We start from the raw sequence: 6,001 nt of genomic DNA on the forward strand, positions 1-6,001 counted from the left end.
CCCAAACGGGTTTTCAGCATTTGTCATCGCCTGCATTTCGCCTTTTTTAATAACTAGAATTTATTAATTCGCCAAGAGTCACGTCTAGATTTTAATGAACCAATCAGACTGACACCCACTGGCCACGCGGAGTCATGAAGCCAGCCCAAAATAGAAATGACTTTGAACTCTTTCGGCCCAAAAGGTGCGTGGTCACCTATGGGTGACAAACGTCATGGCAAACGTCATGTGGAAGCGCCAAAGGAAGTGCAGGCAGACGGAAGTGCCTCTGTCACCCCATCGACCATCAGACGGCACTTAGAGCCACAATTAATTCTTGGCTTTTATTGCATAATGGCTGGCTAACTATTCGGGTCATAACTTGCTTCGCACACCCCATCCCCACAAAGGCAATGACACTTGACGACGACTGCTGACATTTCAAATTTGTCATTGCGGATAACTGAAGCGACTGAGTTGTTTTTATTATTTGTTTTCAGATTTTTTTTTCATTTTAGCAGGTACGTACTTCTCGAGTACCGGCTAGAGGAAAAGCCTTTTTTTGTCGCATCATCGTTGCAAAAGACAATTATTCATCATTTTCCTATCTAAAAACTTGAAGCCTCTCTTTTTGGTCACCACCGAAGGACGTTTACGAAACACGGTTGTCGTAGAAAACAAGTCTGAAATTCTGAACCGCATTCTCGGCAGGTTGCTGTTTAGATAATTTAAAACGAAACAGAGCTGTTGGTCTAGGGGAGTTTTGGCTCTTGTGTGAATCGCTAAGAGCCTTTGTCTGCGGGTGCGGAAATCATGATATCTAGTTTTTCATTATACTTTATCAACGTGGAGATCTCGTCTTGGCGCTGTTTCCGAATGTTGCTACCAACATTGTCTTGCCTAAATGATATTTTTAATCATCAAAAACCAAGCAAGAAGCGAGGTAAACAAATCTTAAATCATAGTGCTAACTGAATTTTTTCTGGTACACCTTACAAAAAACCCCTGGCAGCGCCGAACCTCTTCATAAACCATTTTTAACAGCTAAAGTGTTGCTGCAGAATTTTGCGTGAGGTCATTTAAAAGTTGTAAATGCTAACATGGCTTGTGGGGATCATAATTTCAAATTCTTAATAACAAACACAACAGTTTACTGAAACTTACTATCAAAACTAATCATTTTTAATTTGCAGACATTTATAGGAAACATATTTATATGGAAACATTTATAAGTAAGATTCATTGAGATCTTAAGCGTCTGCGACTGTTGTTATTAAAAGCTTGTATCCATTCAGGTAGACAAATGGTACAACTTATCTAATCCTAGAGCAAATTAAATACCCTCACGCACAGGCCATTAAAATTGAAATCAAGTCGCTTGGTGATAGGCACAAAAAGTTTAACCGCAAATCGCCTAATAAAAAGTGTTCGTTGAAGAACACAAAAAACCAAGAGAAGATGTCGCCTCTGAATATTTATAAGAAGGCCGATGACTCTCTACCCACCCAGAAGATTCACGCATCTTTGAATGGATAAAGATGAAGACGCGTCGAGCAGTGCGTGGATATTCAAATTTCGCGGATCTTGTCTTGGAGGGAATCATATAAATTTCCGAGTCAAATGTCACGTCACCTGCGTCAGCGGTTCGTGGGGAAGAGAACAAACCGCCGAAACATCGTTAATTGTGCTTATGATTTATGCAAATTCGTCCCTATACATAAGGCATTTGTCCGCGTCTCTCTGGTAAATTCTACATGGCGAACTATATTGTCTTCTGCTTAAGATTTATATTTATGTAAATCCGCCAGTCAAACAAACGCCCGACCCGGACTAACTAGTTTCCCACTTTGTTTCGCTTTTTTTGTGTCCAATTTGAAATTTGGCTTAGAGTTCTGGTCTAGGAAGTGGAAATACCTAATGTTATAATGGAAGGTTCTCAAAATGGAATTTACAGCAAGCCAAATTTGAAATGGAAAGTTTCTAGAAAGACTACTTTCATTGTAAATCGGAATATTATTTTTAAGAATATCTGTTTTAAATGTTGATTATCATATGATTTATTTTTTAAGTTCAAGGAAGTTCAATCATTTAAATCGAACTGAAACTGATTTAAAATGTCTATTTTCGAAGATTGCAAAAGCATCAACAATATTAATATTAATGAATTTATATTTTAGATAAACAAAACAATCTTAAAAATACAGCTTAATAAATATTTTGTCTACATTTTTCACGAAACTGAACTAAATTCAGGTACATATCCTTGGGAAAAAGCCATATTTCATTCATTCACACAATTAATCAGACTGACAAAATGTATTCCGATATCGATTAAGACTTTTTGCCATATCTCGATGGACTGAATGGAAATAAATTAAGTTGACTTATCTATCCAATGATCTGTGAAACATTCACCTTAAATTGACTGAGATCGAGTGATAAAGACAAAATGAATAAGATCTCGGTCCACTTTGTTTAAACAAAAAGAAGTACAGTTAGGTGATTTCAATACAGAAAACCCGACCGTAAATATATGAATATGATTTGGCAAAATGAACAGTGTTTGCGATGCGATTGAATAATTGTTAACAGACGCGTTAGGCAAATCGCATAAACAACTTTGCTAACGGCATCTAGTTAATGGATATTCCCAGTCGATGATAAAATGGCGTTTGAAATTCATTTAAAATCTGTGAGATTTACTTGAAACAAAAACATGCGGTGCTGCGGGAGAGGAAATATAAAACGTGTTTTCCCCCGCGAGAGACCCAGAAACAACACAAATATTAATAAGCCTTATCAAGGACACGCACAGGCGAGCGTTAACCAGTTTTTGGCCAGCAATTTATGGGCCACAATTGCGGGCCATTGCCATTGGGATCCTTGTCGCGCTAAATGAAACACCCAGACAATTTTTTGGGAACCGCTGAGGGTCACTGTGCTGGGGACTGTGGGACAGGTAGCTCTTGGAACCGCCAGAACCGGTTGCACAGAATCCGTGCTCCGGCCATTACATAACCGAGTGACCCTTGAAAGTTTAACCAACTCGACGGGCGTTTCGAAGCGAAAGTGGCGGGCTTAACCAGAATCTACAAGATACTCATCAGTCAGGCTAAGATCGTTGAAGAGCCGAAGCCGAATTGAGCCTATTATTCACTTAAGGCGACACCCCGTCTCAAGTTCAACTCGAGACCCCATGAAAAAACGGAAGGTGCTCAAAATGGAACCTGAGATGATGTGAGCCATCAAGACCTGATTAATGGCCAGCTCGAGAGTGCACTTCACCCCTGCCAACTCGGCTGCCAACTGCCAAATTAGCCCACTTTGGTGTGAGAGCCACAGCCACTAACAATCGGGCAGAAAACACTCCTCAGAGGCAGAAACATTTTGGAGTGCGAATACAAACAGAAATTGGAGCAGTTCGACTCACACGCGTCGACGGCCACAAGGCTGTTTAAGGCCAAAATAAAATTCCAAATTAATTATACACAAATGAGATAAATATAATGTATGAATTGGAGCTACAGATCAGGCTTAGGCCCTCGATGTGGATGTATAAATTCTACACGGCTTGGCCAAAATAAAGACAACGAGCCAAAGTTAAATTCGAATGAAATTCATTTGTTTCGGGTTGGGAACTGGCCAACTGGTTATATCGCCTCATTTTAATAGCCAACTGGTTCGGCCCAGTACATAATATATTGCCATTTACTTATATCTTGTAGGCAGACCACTTTTGACAGCGTCGATTCTACGGCCGAAAATCCAAATTAAAAGTCAGACATGCAAATTTGTCAGTCTTTTATTGTTTCATCGAGCACACCCTTTGGCTTACAGGGGATTAAGTGGTTCTGTTTAACATTTTATCACACAACAGGTACTTTTCTTAAAAAAATACTATACTATATAGATAATATTTAACTTCTGCATCGATTTTCTCTATAAACCCTCCTAATTTTTAGCTCATTAAGATTTTAGTCAATTTATTTTATTTATAAGTAGTGTATATTTGAAACTCAATATTACCAGTTCGATGTTTCTGAGAACCAACTAACAACAGGAAATAAAATGGGATTATCTTATAAATATTTAGAACTATTTCGCTAAAAGTGACAAACTATTCAAAACTTAAAATAAAGGGTATTCCCCTTGCGACTTCGTGTGCCAATCGTCGCTTAATTTTGATTTAAAGAAGCTTCATCAGATATCACACTCTTACGAACTGGCCGGACCCTATATACGTATATATATTTTTATAATTTATCGAAGACTGGACGATCGGCGGCCTGGGAAGTGTCTGATCGTAATGGTAGCCACGAACACCATTCTGCACTTGTGAAGGCACGAAAAAGGCCACATAATTTCCACCGGGCCATAAATTTTATTTCTGGCATTTATGATTTGTTGACCGGGGGATCAAGACCACACATACATCCACTTCATTTTTGGGAGTTACCCGCTGTCTTCCGCATTTCAAAACCTTGACTCAGGCACGCTCTCCTTTCAGGAGTTGGAGACCGAAGTCCTGCGATATCCTGGCATGTCTCGTGGCATTAACTCGACTTGACATCGCATTTCAGGCGATTAGCACCAACTTAATTGGATTATGCAATCCAAAGACGTCAATCAGTGTGAATTCCCCTGTCCAAGCCCCGCTGTCGGTGGCATCTTCTCGACTCGAAGGTTAGATGGACCAGTTTTCTAATGAATTTCAGATAAAGTTCGGCTCGGACTAGAGCCACAATGAACGCCTAAGTATTTATTAGCTTTAATTTGAATTTTCATATAAAATAAAACCGCGAACACAAACTCGTTGGGGCGCTGCTTCTGCACGGAGATACATTTAGACATAGATGCTTCTATACGAAAAACATGAAGCAACAAAAAAGCAACACCGCCAAACAAAATCAAGTTCACCTCGAGTGTATCAAATTTGTATAAAATTCATCAGTTAGCAAATACGTCAGCTGGTAATACAAGATCCAAACTTTGTGGCTAGCTCTCTGCCAAAGTGTGTTTGTGTGTGGGCATTATGCAAAGCAGAGGAAGAAGCCCAGTCCAACATATACCACACCGCACCACACATGTATAGAGATTTATATATATATATCTGTACCTGTTGAGCTCGGATCGGATCGATTAGCATTTTAGTGGCTGTCTTAATGATGATACTCCGCCATGGGAGCCATCTCAATGCAGTTCTGCGTGGCTAAACTATATTTTTATGTGGAATCGATTAACTTGAGCCATACATCACACGCTTGTTCCATCCATTCGGTGTGCCCCACTCAAGGCCCCCCTCGGCGAGCCGAACAAGAGTCGGAATCCACTCAGAAGTGGCCTAAACATCGCTTTGATTGACCACTTAATGGGCCAACTTCGCACTTCTTTAGCGGTATTAATTGCCGCACGGGCCAAGAATCTATCACATTTTATGAAAATTGCCCGGTAATTGCTCAATTTCTTTTTCATAGCTCCATATATCTTTAAACTCTTATTATTTCTCGATAATAAAAGCATTGGTGTAGCATTGAGAATATTCCAGAAATTAAAAGAGCAGCTATTAATTTCAGATTGACCTATTTAAACGTTTTCGTAACGGCTAGCCAAATACAATGGCTTAATGGTAAGTTATGAATCTTAAAAAATTCGAATTTCAAAAATTTCAACACAAAAGAAAACATTTTTTCCCTCCCTAAATACACATAAATTATTCTATCTTTTGTTATAAACAATTAAATAAAGTAAATTATCCTTTGTATTTATAAAACCACTATGCTTAGAGCACACGTCACACCACCCAAACCTCATTTAAGCCTAGTATAAAAGTCTAGATCATTTTTATAACCAGAAGCATCCCATGCAGTTCCGTTTCGAATAACGGTACAAATCCGATAAATAATTTACTGACTTCGCAAGCTTTCGGTTTCATTTGGCTTTTGCGTCAGCATAACTTGCTCTGCGGCAAAAAACAAAAGTGATCTTTAACAAAATTTAATTGATATTTTAGAATGTTCACTTG

The sequence above is a fragment of the Drosophila biarmipes genome, chromosome 3L (assembly GCF_025231255.1).
Source record: "Drosophila biarmipes strain raj3 chromosome 3L, RU_DBia_V1.1, whole genome shotgun sequence".
Taxonomy (NCBI): domain Eukaryota; kingdom Metazoa; phylum Arthropoda; class Insecta; order Diptera; family Drosophilidae; genus Drosophila; species Drosophila biarmipes.